Here is a 16,605-nt window from a genome sequence, read left to right as displayed (position 1 = left end):
AAATACCCTCTAACAAAGATGATGTCCTGTATGTACGCTATGTGATTATGCACTGTGAACAATCATATGCTGTGCCATATGAATATGACGTATAGTGATATATTGCCTACCCTCTATCCTGTAATGTAGGTAAATATAGGCTACTCTGTGTATGTCCTGAAATGCAAGCTGTAACTGAGTGGAAATGCTGCGTCTCAGTCTCGGGTTTGTAGTCTTCTGGGTAGCCTGAGGGATGTCAAGGATCCATGAGCTCTAAACACTAATTACAGCTAATCAGAGGAGAAAGCAAATGAGAAGTCAAACCTTGTTTATACAACCCAAAATGTTCCCACAGTGATTTACATAGTGGATATGATGCATGATAGGTCCTCGGTTCAAATAAGTTCAACAGATACACGAACAACAGGAAGCAGATCGAAACACTTAAGCACAGGTCTTTCAAATGTTCAGCAGTCATCATATCCGTAGATGTCTATAGTTGATTGGTGCACTTTTAGTCTGTATTGCTTCAGTACTGATGATTACTGAGTCATACTCTGACTTGACTTAATTGTCTTGGTCCCCTTGGGAGCATAGGGCATCCACCATGGCTCCCAACCTCACTCTCTTCTGTCCAAGAGCTTTTGGTCATACTCTAAAGTGTCGTATTTGCAAGGCCCCTTGCTCTCAAAAAAAAAGAAAATCCTTTGGTTGAACAGATGTTTTTTCAGTGAGGATCATCTCATATTTTGTTCAAACACTAGTACAGCAAAATGCTTTCCTGGAAGTTACGTTTTATCTGCTGGGATAGGGGGTCATCCTAACGCATTTCTCCGAATTCTTTGAAAGGGTAAACTAGTTTGTAGCTTGTAAAAATAATGGTAATACGTCATGGCATTTCAGCAACACTATGTGTTACATACAGGAATAGCGTTATTCAAGGGTTCAACCTTGTGTTAATTACGTTTTTTGAGAAAATATATGAAGAGAACACATAAGTCCTCAATTACTACATGCATTGAGGTTACCAGTCAGTTCCAGGTACTCACATAACGTATTCTACTGCAATGGCTGAAATGAATAAGGGTTATTTTGAAATGTAATATAGTTCTTGGAAATGACAGTGTCATTTATTTTCCCACTGTATCAATTGTCAATGTGGATGTCTTGTCATTTCAATATGGATCACTTCCCATGTCTTGTTCTTCTGGTAGGTGTTGATGTAAGGCTCAAGTCATCTCTGAATTGAAGCTCTGAAATCTTCCTGACCTTAAGGAAACTGTATTTCACAGCTTCCATCACAAATGGCTCTCACAACGTCAGGCAAATCAGACACATGAAAATTAATGATCGTGTCACCTGGCGGAGTCTACCTGAATTTGTGACAGTGGACATTTGATAAAGATATCCCCAAAGTAAGCCAGGCGAAGAAGCCTGGATCGCTATCTCTTAGGGTGCATTCCAAATGGCACCCTACTCCCGATAGTGCACTACTTTTGACCAGAGCCCTATGGGGAGCCATATAGGGAATGGAATGCCATTCGTGACACAGACTTACTCTGCATAAGCAGCTTTCTTGATTAGAGGTATCAGGGACAAGGGCGGTAGTACATTTGCATATTACATTTTCATATGTGGTATGAGAAACTTTTTGATTTGAAGGAGAGGGATTGAGGCACACGCTGTTCCTCTGCTGCAAAATGCATTGAGTGCATTTGACCTGTGACACCATCTTCATCCAACACAACGGACTCATCAAGATAGTATCAGTGGCTCCAGACACCATCAACAACCGTGTGAAGACCTGCAGAAAAGAACAGAAAAACCTGCACTTCTTCACCCATGAATATGGAACTGTTGTAGATGTCACCACTGCAGTGGATATCTACTCCTTTGGGATGTGTGCCTTGGAGATGGCAGTGTTGGAGATCCAGGGAAACTGAGAATCTTCCATTTTCAGGAGGGCATCAACAACGTCATACAGTCACTGGAAGATCCCCTACAGGGGGAGTTTATTCAGAAGTTTCTGGAGTCTGACCTGTTTAAGAGACCTACAGCCAGAGAGCTGCTTTTCCACCAGGCTCTGTTTTAGGTGCCCCTGTTGAAGCTGCTAGCTGCACACTGCATCGTTAGCCACCAGCATATGATCCTTGAGAATGCCTTAGAGGAGATCACTAAGAACATAGACCCCAACCTCATCATCGCTGAGATAAAGGCGGGCGTACAGGTCAAGCTGTTTCAGTTTCCTGACTTGGAACTGGATAAGTTCCTGGAGGATGTCGGGAATGGTATCTACAACCTAGCGTTCGGTCTGCCCTGTCGCCAGCAGCCCCAGTAGTCCCCCGTCAAATCCCCCATTGTCACCCCCTCTGTCAAATCCCCCACCCCAGAACCTGCAGAACCAACATTGTCTCAGAGTATTTTGTATTATTCTGTCAATCCGAGACAATCCATTTAGTGTGATATGTTACGTTTCATATGGCACTGTATGTATAAATTTGTGGATGTCCATCATCCATTTTGTATGATATGTTCCGAATTACAATTCGTATGATATTTTACGAATTCTTAAAATGTACAATGTGTTACAAAGTTGCAAAACGTATGATATGTTACGAATTCCAATTTGTCATGGCTAACATTAGCTAGGTGGCTAACGCTAACATTAGCAAGCTCTAGGGTTAGGGGTTAAGGGTAGGAGTTAGGTTAAAGGTTTAAGGTTGGGTTTAGGATTAGGGAAACGGTTAGCTAAAAGGGTTAGGGGAAGGGTTAGCTAACATGCTAAGTAGTTGCAAAGTAGCAATAAAGTAGTAAGTAGTTGCATAAAATTGTATGTGATAAGATTCGAACACGCAACCTTTGGATTGCTTGAGGTTTGCGTTATATGACCACCTATGCACCCATGCACCCAGACCAACCACCCATATCATACTAATTTGAGTGTCCTGGATTTACATTTACTATGTTACGTCTAGTCTGTGAGAACAGTCTGGCTAAACTACGGACATGCAAGGTTGTTCAGATGCAGTGTAATATTGAGCCGGTGGAGGAGAGTGCAAAACATAATCTGACACTACTGTGGAAGCTGGAGGACAAACTGAACAGACACCTACAGTGCCTTCAGAAAGTATTCATACCCCTTTACTTATTCCACATTTTGTTGTGTTACAGCATGAATTCAAATTTGATTAAATAGATTGTTTTATCACCCATTTACAAACAATAACCCATAATGACAAAGTGAAAACATGTTTTTAGACATTAAAAAAAAATTTAATACATTTTTTTTAAATTTACATAAGTATTCACACCCCTGAGTCAATACATGTTAGAATCACCTTTGGCAGCGATTACAGGGTAAGTCTCTAAAAGCTTTATACACCTGGATTGTACAATATTTGCATTATTTTATTCTTCAAGCTCTGTCATTTTGGCTGTTGATCATTACTAGACAGCCATTTTCAAGTCTTGCCATACATATTCAAGACGATTTAAGTCAAAACTGTAACTCGGACACTCAGGAACATTCAATGCCATCTTGGTAAGCAACTCCAGTGTATATTTGGCCTTGTGTTTTAGGTTATTGAATTTGTCTCCCAGTGTCTGTTTGAAAGCAGACTGAACTAGGTTTTCCTCTATGATTTTGCCTGTGCTTAGCTCTATTCCGTTTCTTTTAATCCTAAAAAAACTTCCTCGTCCTTACCGGACAAGCATACCCATAACATGATGCAGCCACCACCATGCTTGAAAATATGAAGAGTGGTACTCAGATGTGTTGTGTTTGCTCCAAACATAACGCTGTGTATTCAGGACATTAAGTTAATTTCTTTGCCACATCTTTTGCAGTTTTACTTTAGTGCCTTATTGCAAAGAGGAAGCGTGTTTTGGAATATTTTTTATTCTGTACAGGCTTCCTTCTTTTCACTCTGTCAATTAGGTTAGTATTGTGGAGTAACTACAATGTTGTTGATCCATTCTCAGTTTTCTCCTATCACAGCCATTAAACTCTGCAAATGTTTCAAAGTCACCATTGGCCTCACCATTCCTCCATCACGTTATACAAGCATTTTTCTACACCCGCAATAATAACTGCTAAACATATGTATACCACCAATAACATTTAATTTGATTAAAACTTGATTTGATTTCCTTGCCAGCAACTGACTTAGGACAGACTATCTTTGTAGTGACTGGGTGTATTGATACACCATCCCAAAGTGTAATTAATAACTTCACCATGCTCAAAGGGATATTCAATGTCTGCTTTTTTATTTTTACCCATCTACCAATAAAGTCCCTTCTTTGCGAGGCATTGGAAAACCTCCCTGGTCTTTGTAGTTGAATCTGTGTTTGAAATTCACTGCTCAACTGAGGGACCTGATAGACAATTGTGTAGGGTAACAAGATGATGTTAAACACTATTATTGCACACAGAGTGAGTCATTGCAACGTATTATGTGACTTGTTAAACACATTTTTACTCCTGAACTTATTTAGGCTTGCCATGACAAAAGGTTGAAAACTTATTGACTCAAGACATTTCAGCTTTTCATTTTTAATTAATTTGTAAAAATTCTAAAAACATGGTTCTCCTTTGACATTATGGGGTATTGTGTGTAGGCCAGTGACACAAAATCTTAATGTAATCTATTTTAAATTTAGGCTGTAACACTACAAAATGTGGAAAAAGTCAAGGGGTGTGTACTTTCTGAATGCACTGTAAGCTGTGATTTGTTACCCAATGAGAATATACAGGAACTGTCTGTTGAGCTGGTCCAACTGGGCTTTATCAGCGAGGTGTGCCAGAGCAGGATGTACTAGAAGAGGCCTTCACCAAGTTCTTCAGCAGGAACGGTTCCCTCGACCCTGTCACTGTGCCTTTACAGGGCTGCCCGAGTCAGTCCCTTTCTGTTTAGTTCCCTCTATACAGTAGCAACTTCTTTTGGGAAGGAAGCCAACACAGTTATCATATGTCAGTATTACTTGTTAGGGCGGCAGGTAGTCCAGCGGTTAAGAGTGTTGTGCCTGTAACCGAAAGGTTGCTTGTTCCAATCCCTGAATTGACTTGGTACAAATGTGTCCATGTGGCCTTGAGCAAGGCACTTAACTCCAATTGCTCCTTTAAGTCGCTCTGAATAAGAGCTTCTGCTAAATGATTAAAATGTAAATGAAAAAGTTTACAAATCACTTGTTTGGAATATATATCCAGAACTGTATCAGGGAGGAGGTCAGAAATCTGGCAGTATGGTGCCAGGACAACAACCTCTGCCTCAACTTGAGAAAGACAAAGGAGTTGATCGTGGACTACAGAAAAAGGAAAGCAGAGCACACCCCCATTCACATTGACGCGGCTGTAGCAGAGCGGGTCGAGAGCTTCAAGTTCCTTGGTGTCCACATCACTAAGGACCTATCATAGTCAAAACACAAGATAGGAGGCTGAAAAGATTTGGCTTGGGACCTCAGATCCTCAAAATGTTCAACAGCTGCACCAACGAGAGCATCCTGACTGGTTGCCTCACCGCTTGGTATGGCAACTGCTCGGCATCCGACCACAAGGCGCTACAGAGGGTATTGTACATCACTGGGGCGGAGTCAGAGGAAGGCACAATAATTGTCAAAGACTCCAGCCACCCAAGTCTTAAACTGTTCTCTCAGCTACCGAACCGGAAGCAGTACCTGAGCACCAAGTGTGGGAACAAAAGGCTCCTTAACAGCTTCTAGCCCCAAGCCAAAAGACTGCTAAACAGTTAATCAAATGGCTACCCAGACTATTTTCATTAACCCCCTTATTTTATTCGTATTTATTTTTTGCACAGGCTCGATGTACACTCGCTGGACTCTAACCACACATTCATATATACTACACTGACACGCACATGGTGTCACGTTCGTCGTAAGGATGAGACCAAGGCACAGCGTGAGTCGAGTTCCACATAATTTTAATAAATCGAAACTCACCAAAACAAATAAAGAACAAACGAAACGTGACGCTACTGGTATGCACTCAGGCAACTCAATGTAGACAAGATCCCCCAACACATATGAGGAAAATGGCTACCTAAATATGATCCCCAATCAGAGACAACGATAAACAGCTGTCTCTGATTGGGAACCATATTGTAACGGCTTTCCTCCTCCTCTTCATCCGAAGAGGAGGAGCAAGGATTGAACCAAAATGCAGCGTTGGAATAAGACATAATGAATTTATTGAACAAGACAAAACGAACTATACTTGACAACTAAACAAAATAACAAACCGAATGTAGACAGACTTGGACCACGAACTTACATGAAACACGAAGAACGAACGAACAAGTACTTACTACAAACAAAACGACGAACGAACGAAACAGTCCCGTATGGTGCAAACATAGACACAGACACAGGAGACAACCACCCACAAACAAACACTGTGAAACTACCTACCTTAATATGATTCTCAATCAGAGGAGATGAAAACCACCTGCCTCTAATTGAGAACCATATTAGGTACCCATTCACCAACATAGAAACAGAAAACATAGACTGCCCACCCAAACTCACGTCCTGACCAACTAACACATACAAAACTAACAGAAAACAGGTCAGGAACGTGACATAACCCCCCCCCTCAAGGTGCGTACTCCGAACGCACCACCAAAAGTCTAGGGGAGGGTCTGGGTGGGCATCTGACCACGGTGGTGGCTCAGGCTCTGGGCGAGGTCCCCACCCCACCATAGTCAATCCCAGCTTACGTCTCCCCCTTAGAATGACCACCCTCTTATTTCCCCCACCTAATTTAAGGGGCAACACCAAGATAAAGGACAGCTCCGGGACAAGGTAGCTCAGGACAGAGAGGTAGCTCAGGACAGAGGGATAGCTCAGGATAGAGAGGTAGCTCAGGATAGAGAGGTAGCTCAGGATAGAGAGGTAGCTCAGGATAGAGGGGCAACTCCGGACTGAAGGGCAGCTCCGGACAGAGAGGCAGTTCTGGATGAATGACGGCTCCGGACGCTCATGGCAGGCTGACGGCTCTGGACGCTCATGGCAGGTTGACGGCTCTGGACGCTCATGGCAGGCTGACGGCTCTAGACGCTCATGGCTCGCTGACGGCTCTGGCTGCTCATGGCTCGCTAACGGCTCTGGACGCTCATGGCTCACTGGCGGCTCTGGCAGATCCTGTCTGGCTGGCGGCTCTGGCAGATCCTGTCTGGCTGGCGGCTCTGGCAGATCCTGTCTGGTTGGCGGCTCTGGCAGATCCTGTCTGGTTGGCGGCTCTGGCAGATCCTGTCTGGTTGGCGGCTCTGGCAGATCCTGTCTGGTTGGCGGCTCTGGCAGATCCTGTCTGGTTGGCGGCTCTGGCAGATCCTGTCTGGTTGGCGGCTCTGGCAGATCCTGTCTGGTTGGCGGCTCTGGCAGATCCTGACTGAAGAACGGCTCTAGCGGCTCCTGACTGACGAACGGCTCTGACGGCTCGGAACAGACGGGCGGCTCTAATGGCTCGGGACAGACGGATGGCTCAGACGGCACTGGGCAGACGGATGGCTCAGATGGCGCTGGGGAGACAGATGGCTCAGATGGCGCTGGGGAGACGGATGGCTCAGATGGCGCTGGGGAGACGGATGGCTCTGGCCGGATAAGGCGCACTGTAGACCTGGTGCGTGGTGCCGGAACTGGAGGCACCGGGCTAAGGACACGCACTTTCAGGCTAGTGCGGGGAGCAGGCACAGAGCACACTGACCTCTCAAAGCGCACTATAGGCTTGGTGCGTGGTACCGGCACTGGTGGTACCGGGCTAAGGGCACGCACCTCAGGGCGAGTGCGGGGAGAAGGAAGAGTGTGTACAGGACTCTGGAGACGCACAGGTGGCTTAGTGCGTGGTGCCGGAACTGGAGGCACTGGGCTGGAGACACGCACCATAGGAAGAGTACGTGGAGGAGGAACAGGGCTCTGAAGACGCACTGGAAGCCTGGTGCGTGGTGTAGGCACTGGTGGTACTGGGCTGGGGTGGGGAGGTAGCGCCGGAAATTCCAGACCGTGCAGGCGTACTGGCTCCCTTGAGCACCGAGCCTGCCCAACCTTACCTGGTTGAATACTCCCCGTCGCCCAACCAGTGCGGGGAGGTGGAATAACCCGCACCGGGCTATGTAGGCTAACCGGGGACACCATGCGAAAGGCGGCCCGAGGAGACGCACTGGAGACCAGACGCGTTGAGCCGGCCTCATGACACCTGGCTCAATGCCCAATCTAGCCCTACCAGTGCGGGGAGGTGGAATAACCCGCACCGGGCTATGCACACGTACAGGAGACACCGTGCGCTCTACTGCGTAACACGGTGTCTGCCCGTACTCCCGCTCTCCACGGTAAGCCTGGGAAGTGGGCGCAGGTCTCCTACCTGCCCTTGGCCCACTACCTCTTATCCCCCCCCAAGAAATGTTTGGGGTTTCTTCTCGGGCTTCCAGCCACGTCTCCTTGCTGCCTCCTCATACCACCGCTGTTGGGCTCTCGCTGCCTCCATCTCCTCACGAGCGCGGCGATATTCCCCAATGTGCGCCCAGTGTCCTTTTCCCTCTAATACTTCCTCCCAAGTCCATGAGTCCTGATCTCTTGGCCGCTGCTCGAATTTCCGCTGCTTGGTTCTGGATTGGTGGGTGGTTCTGTAACGGCTTTCCTCCTCCTCTTCATCCGAAGAGGAGGAGCAAGGATTGAACCAAAATGCAGCGTTGGAATAAGACATAATGAATTTATTGAACAAGACAAAACAAACTATACTTGACAACTAAACAAAATAACAAACCGAATGTAGACAGACTTGGACCACGAACTTACATGAACCACGAAGAACGAACGAACAAGTACTTACTACAAACAAAACGACGAACGAACGAAACAGTCCCGTATGGTGCAAACATAGACACAGACACAGGAGACAACCACCCACAAACAAACACTGTGAAACTACCTACCTTAATATGATTCTCAATCAGAGGAGATGAAAACCACCTGCCTCTAATTGAGAACCATATTAGGTACCCATTCACCAACATAGAAACAGAAAACATAGACTGCCCACCCAAACTCACGTCCTGACCAACTAACACATACAAAACTAACAGAAAACAGGTCAGGAACGTGACACATATCAGGCCAACATAGACATACAAAACCCCTAGACATACAACACCCCTAGACATACAAAAACCCTAGACAAACAAAACTAGCGTACACACCCTAGTCACACCCTGACCTAACCAAAATATATAGAAAAACAGAGATATCTAAGGTCAGGGCGTGACACATGGACACAAACAGAAAACACACACACATGCATATTGACACCACACACACACGCACATACATTCACATACATTCACATTCCTTTACTCTTCGCATACGCAGCTGCTACTCTCTGTTTATTATCTATGCGTATTCACTTTACCCCTACCTAAATGTACATATTACCTCAACTACCATGACTAACCCATACCCCTACACATTGACTTGGTAACGGTAGCCCTTGTATTTAGCCTCGTTATTGATATTTTATTGTGTTACTATTTTTCCTTTAGTTTATTTAGCACATTTTTCTTACTTTTTAAAAACCGCATTGTTGGTTAAGGGCTCATAAGTAAGCCAACACCTGTTGTATTTGGCGTATGTGACAAATAACATTTGATTTGATTTGAAAACATTCACAACGCATAAATCAAAACCTAAACAGGAATTCATTGTTTTGACTTGTGTGCCAATGATTAACATATGTTTGTACAATTCATTTGCAAACACCTTCGATTGCACTATAAAATAATTATGGGTTCTTCTTACAGATCATAAGAATGTGGTACTGCTGCAGTGTTTCACATGTCATGATTCATGCCTTTTGGCCGTCTTCCAACAGTCCTCATGTTGGTGTGTTTGATGAAGATTAAGGATGAATGACAAGTATATCTGAACAGAAAAACAAATATGTTCTTGTGAGCATTGGGAGCTGCATTACCAAGGCTATAGATTAAATGAACAAAGACCAAAAGGTTGAAAAATACATAGATTATAAAGAGGTTTTAAGAAATACAGTGAAGAGCTTCTGTTTTTCTGAATAGAAAGCGTTATATTCTCAGTGAACTGAAATCGTATTGATTGTCATTGTCATGTAATTGATCGATCCATGGAACATAAAGTGATGAATTGACATGAAATGTGTCAACTAACTATTTAGCCTAGCTAAGATGTTTCCATTGTATTTGTTGATGTTTAAATGCCAGGTTGTCCCTTTATTCTTTCAAACCATATTTACATCTCTTGCACAAATATTGTAATATTTGCTGACTGGTTGGTATAGTCCACTGACTATGGGTTTCAATCTCATCCCACTGGGCACGACTGGTTGAATGAACGTTATTTCCACGTCATTTCAATTAAATAACATTGAACCAACGTGGAATAGACGTTGAAATGACGTTTGTTACTAGCGGGCTGGAGTACTCTGCCAGTGTGAATTCAGTAATCCAATTTGGAGAACAGCTTACGTTTTTATCCTCCCACAAATCTACTGCTGCTGGAGATTAATTTATGATCTTGATGTTTATTGAAACAGTGTGGGTCAAAGATCAATCTCAATCTGCTCCAGTCATTTGATGATTGTATCTAGTCCCTGGAAGAATTGCAGTGAGATCCCAAATTGATATGTAAATGTTGTGTGTGTGTGTGTGTGGCGTGTGTGTGGGAGTGTCTGTGTGTGTTGAGTTCTGTCTTGATTTCTTTTGGGAGTACGTTTAGGGTCTTGGTATCAATGCCATTCTCCTGGATTTCTGGACATGAATGGTTTGTTGAGACAAAAACAAACAAGTTGAATAAAGCCATTTGCCAGCAGGAATATAAAATGTAGCTTGATTGAAAAAGAAGAACATCTCAATGTGAACCATTGAACCTTGAGCTCTCTGAGGTCTCTCTCTCGCTCTCACACACACACACACACACTTTTTAACCCTCTATAAGTATCTCTTGCTCTACATCTTTCTCTTTCTAATTCACACACACACACACACACACACACACACACACACACACACACACACACACACACACACACACACACACACACACACACACACACACACACACACACACACACACACACACACACACACACACACACACACACACACACACACACACACACACACACACACACAAATGGAATTTTGCAATACTCTGGGCTGGTATTTTGACAGTCTATTCACTTTCATGCATGACGAATGCTACTACTCGGTCATTTTCATGCAAAATAGTTGTACATAACTCATTCTAATCCACTGGGTCACCTTTCCAATTCTGTGTCATTAACCTGGAAGTGAGAAGGGAATAACAACCAGAGTATGGGCCTAATTACATACTTAGAGAACCGTCTGAAAAATCCCCACTGCCTCTCTCAGAAGTTTATTACAATGATGGTCTCTGGGGTCATTACAAGTAACAATCAACTGATTTTCTATCTCCTCTACGTCTCCATGAGAACACATACATCTGTCTGCCTGTCTAGGACTCACCTGGAAAATCAATGCTGCTTCAGCTCAAATCAAACCCCAAATATATTTACTTTAACCAAATAAATGTTTTATTTGTTTTTGACTTTTTGGGTGAAAATAGTTTGAGGTTGTGAGCAGTTCAGTATCGCTTGGCCAGACATACTCCTGTAGCTGCGGATGGTATAGCAAGACTGAGCCGTTCTAATTCATCAATATTTTCATCAGATTTCTTTCGCTTTAGTATCGGTATGGCGGAAGTTAAGATGTCGCCGGCTAGTTTTTGCTATGGTTTGAATCACTGGAGACAGAGTGAAGAATGGAGAAGCCAGCTGTCAAGAAATCCGTGTCAAATTGCCTTGATTAAATATGGAACTCACTGCGGTTTTCTGTGTGGAGTTACTTCCAACAATGATATCGATTGGCTATCTTCCAATTCAATGCTTATTGGAAAACGCTGGCATGTCTTCTAGCCATTAGGCCTGCATGAGTCTTCGCAACAAGGAACGGTGGGTTGACATGAGGAATAATCTACAGGGATAATCTCTACCAACCAGTCTCCCACGTAGTATGGAGTAGAGTAAGAAAATCTTAAGCATCACCCACTTGAAGAATGAGTCTGAAGACAAAGACACAACAGAAGGAGAAGCTTGACTTGCATTACCACACACGAGATGGATCAAATAAAACAGCTGAGCATGTCACCAAGACATTCAGAAGTACAGTATGCAGGCATATTTCACATTTACCAACCTGTAAAATGCACTACTGTATATCAAAAATCCATAACAAATCAATGTCTAAACTAAAAACGACAAAATGGCCAGTAAACAAAGCAATATGTGTGGTTGTGGCCGTGGCCCGGGTCAGTTTAGCCTTAGTGCAGCCAGTCAGCAGGGCTTCTTGTTTGATATGTGGCCCTGAAGAACAGGTGATCATCTCTCCAAAACGCTGACGGTGCATTATGGGATGCCTGGACGTTTATGGCCGGTGCTAGAGCCAATCGGACCATAGAGTGCATACCGACTGCACAGCACACAATACATCAACAATTGAGGGAGAGGGATGGAGGGAGAGAGAAAAGGATGGATGGGGAGGGAGGAGAGCAAAAGTTATTGTGGGACCAGATAATTATCAGCAAGGGGACAGGCCTTGGGGTAGATCAAGCAGAACTGCAGATCAAAGATAGTGAGGGAGAAAACGAGAAGGGGAAGAGGGAGAGAGAAAGACAAACCATGTGGCATCATTTACCATTTTCAGATCACGGTGTGTTTTCCTCCCAAAAACCTCAACATTATGTTTTTCTCCCCAGGACATTACCCATCTCTTCTCATCCATTTTCTAAATTGGTTTACAGTTATGGAGGCTGGGAATTACAGGTGGCTTTTACCCTGACAGATGAAAATAACTCCTTCTCCGTGATCTATTTGTCCTGCAAAAGGTTCCCCGGGTGTAAATACATAACAAATTTTCTTCGACACAAATAGCATTCAGTGTCGAGAAGAAAACATTTCGAAGTTAGTCTAAATGTTTTCTATGTTAGTCTAAACGCAGTGATCAAACACACAGGGTTGTATTCATTTGGCACCAAACAAAAGAAAACGTACTGATGTAAACATGTCCAATAACAAACCCTTTTTCTGTTTCTGTTGTAAAATGTTTTGCTACGATATGCCCTATTGAATACGGACCTTGCTTTCATATTCCATACCAGCCTAATGGTTAACAGTAACTGTCCTAGGCTGCAGTCAAACTTAAAGTAGACAGCCCTCTGCCCTAAACCCTCAGTCCTTGAATGACGTTTTACATCGTCACATCCGAGTGTACCTTAAATGTCACTTGAACAAGCGAGAGAGAGTGATGATCGGAGAGGCAACGTCTTTGGTGGAAATCTTGAAGTTGAGCTTAAAAACAATCAACCTAAAGCTATTAATGTACCTAGCACGCTAACGTAGCTAGCTAGCACTCCTGTCAGGTAGCTAATTACCCATAGCTGGCAAGCTAGTTGTATAGTTTGGTCATTTATTCCAAAACATTTCCGAATTCCCAAAAATATGTTTATGAAGCTATCAGGGCGAGACCCAGACCCAGGAGGCAGATGGTTAGATTACAAAATGTTTATTAACAATCCAAAAGGGGTAGGCAAGAGAATGGTCGTGGACAGGCAAAAGGTCAAAACCAGTTCAGAGGTACAGAATGGCAGGCAGGCTGGAGGTCAGGGCCTGCAGAATGGCCAGGCAGGCTGGAGGTCAGGGCCTGCAGAATGGCCAGGCAGGCGGGAATGGAGTCCAGAAAACATAATAAGAATTTGTTCTTAACTGACCTAGTTAAATAAAGGTAAAATAAATACCTCAAGAATTGCATTTGGTGAAAGCCTCGGCACACACATACTCAGGTTGACTGGGTCTTGATCAGGCAAATGAGAAATAAGTGCATTCAGGCTATCTGGAAGGCCAAAGTTAATTACTTTAAGGAGCAGTTCTCTCTCTGTGGGTCTAACCCCAAGAAGTTCTCGAAAATGGTTAAAGACCTGGAGAATAAACCCTCCTCCTCACAACTGTCCCTTAATGTTGATGATGGGTTGTTACTGACAAGAAGCACATGGCTGAACTCTTTAATCACCACTTCATTAAGTCAGGATTCCTATTTGACTCAGCCATGCCTCCTTGCCCGTCCAACATTTCCTCATCTCCCACCCCTTCGAATGCGACTAGCCCCAACGCTTCTCCCGCTGTTTCCCCTGTCCCGCTACAAAGTTTCTCCCTGCAGGCAGTCACTGAGTCCGAGGTGCTAGAGGAGCTCCTTAAACTTCTGGGTCAGATGGTTTAGACCCTTTCTTCTTTAAGGTTGCTGCCCCTATCATCGCCAAGCCTATCTCTGACCTTTTTAACATGTCTCTCCTCTCTGGGGAGGTTCCAATTATTTGGAAGGCAGCCATGGTTCATCCTTTAAAGAAGGAGGGCAGACATGGTTCATCCTTTAAAGAAGGAGATCAAGCTGATTCTAACTGTTATAGGCCTATTTCTACTTTGTCCTATTTATCAAAAGTGTTGGAAAAACTTGTCAATAATCAACTGACTGGCTTTCTTGATGTTTATCGTATTCTCTCTGGTATGCAATCTGGTTTCTGCTCAGGTTATGGATGTATCAATGCATCCTTAAAGGTCCTCAATGATGTCACCATTGCCCTTGATTCTAAGCAATGTTGTGCTGCTATTTTTATTGACTTGTCCAAAGATTTTGATACGGTATACCATTCCATTCTTGTGGGCCGGCTAAGGAGTGTTGGTGTCTCTGAGAGGTCTTTGGCCTGGTTTCCTAACTACCTCTCTCAAAGAGTGCAGTCTATAAAGTCAGAACATTAGCCACTGCCTGTCACCAAGGGAATACCCCAAGGCTCGATCCTAGGCCCCACTGTCACGATCGTTGTTAGAAATGGACCAAGGCGCAGCGTGCGTAGTGTTCCACATGTTTTAATAAAATGAAACTCACCAAAAACAATACAGAACAAACGAAACGTGAAGTAAGCGCAGTGTTCACAGGCACTACACAAAAACAAGATCCAACAAACAACAGGTGGGAAAAGGCTGCCTAAATATGATCCCCAATCAGAGACAACGATAGACAGCTGCCTCTGATTGGGAACCATACCAGGCCAACAAAGAAATAGAAAACATAGATTGCCCACCCTAGTCACACCCTGACCTAACCAAATGGAGAATTAAAAGGATCTCTAAGGTCAGGGCGTGACACCCACACTCTTCTCAATCTACATCAACAACATAGCTCAGGCAGTAGGAAGCTCTCTTATCCATTTATATGAAGATGATACTGTTATATCTATCTTAGCTGTCAAAGAACACACATCTGCACAGTTTCACATTGTACATCACTCTGTCGTTTAATGACATCTGCCACTCATTCTGACACCCCATTCATCCGTAAAACAGCACACTGTCGTAAACCATAACAACGTACAGTACGTCGTACCATACATAACAGATACAGTCTTATACTCATCTGGCCCCTCCTCGGATTTAGTGTTAAACGCTCTACAACAAAGCTTTCTTAGTGTCCAACAAGCTTTCTCTACCCTTAACCTTGTTCTGAACACCTCCAAAGCAAAGGTCATGTGGTTTGGTAAGAAGAGTTCCCCTCTTCCCACAGGTGTGATTACTACCTCTGAGGGTTTAGAGCTTGAGGTAGTCACCTCATACAAGTACTTGGGAGTATGGCTAGACGGTACACTGTCCTTCTCTCAGCACATATCAATGCTGCAGGCTAAAGTTAAATCTAGACTTGGTTTCCTCTATCGTAATCGCTCCTCTTTCACCCCAGCTGCTAAATTAACCCTGATTCAGATGACTTCCTACCCATGCTAGATTATGGAGACATAATTTATAGATCAGCAGGTAAGTGTGCTCTAGGGTGGCTAGATGTTCTTTACCATTCGGCCATCAGATTTGCCACCAATGCTCCTTATAGGACACATCACTGCACTCTGTAAACTGGTCAACTCTCTATACCCATCGCAAGACCCACTGGTTGATGCTTATTTATAAAACCCTCTTAGGCCTCACTCCCCCCTATCTGAGATATCTACTGCAGCCGTCATCCTCCACATACAACACCAGTTCTGCTAGTCACATTCTGTTAAAGGTCCTCAAAGCACACACATCCCTGGGTCGCTCCTCTTTTCAGTTCGCTGCAGCTAGCGACTGGAACGAGTTGCAACAAACACTCAAACTGGACAGACTTATCTTAATCTCTTCATTCAAAGACTCTTTCATGGACACTCTTACTGACAGTTGTGGCTGCTTTGCGTGATGTATTGTTGCCTTCTTGTTCTTTGTGCTGTTGTCTGTGCCCAATAATATTTGTACTGTACCCTGTTTTGTGCTGCTACCATGTTGTGTTGCTACCATGTTGTTGTCATTTTGCGTTGCTACAGTACCATGCTGTGTTGTCATGTGTTGCTGCCTTGCTATGTTGTTGTCTTTGGTCTCTCTTTATGTAGTGTTGTCTCTCTTGTCGTGATGTGTGTTTTGTACTATATTTATGTATTTTTTATCCCTGCCCCCGTCCCTGCAGGAGGCCTATTGCCTTTTGGTAGGCCGTCATTGTA

At 43.9% G+C, this 16,605-nt stretch overlaps 1 pseudogene; it reads left to right on the top strand.

Moving 5' to 3' along the window:
* Positions 1-1,283: 1,283 nt before the first annotated feature.
* The window catches only part of LOC139582343 (nuclear receptor-binding protein-like), a 37,766-nt pseudogene continuing 22,444 nt past the window's right edge, over positions 1,284-16,605 (top strand).

The sequence above is a fragment of the Salvelinus alpinus genome, chromosome 8 (assembly GCF_045679555.1).
Source record: "Salvelinus alpinus chromosome 8, SLU_Salpinus.1, whole genome shotgun sequence".
Taxonomy (NCBI): domain Eukaryota; kingdom Metazoa; phylum Chordata; class Actinopteri; order Salmoniformes; family Salmonidae; genus Salvelinus; species Salvelinus alpinus.
Note: the sequence above shows the minus strand (reverse complement) of the source record. Positions and strands in the feature narration are given on the sequence as shown.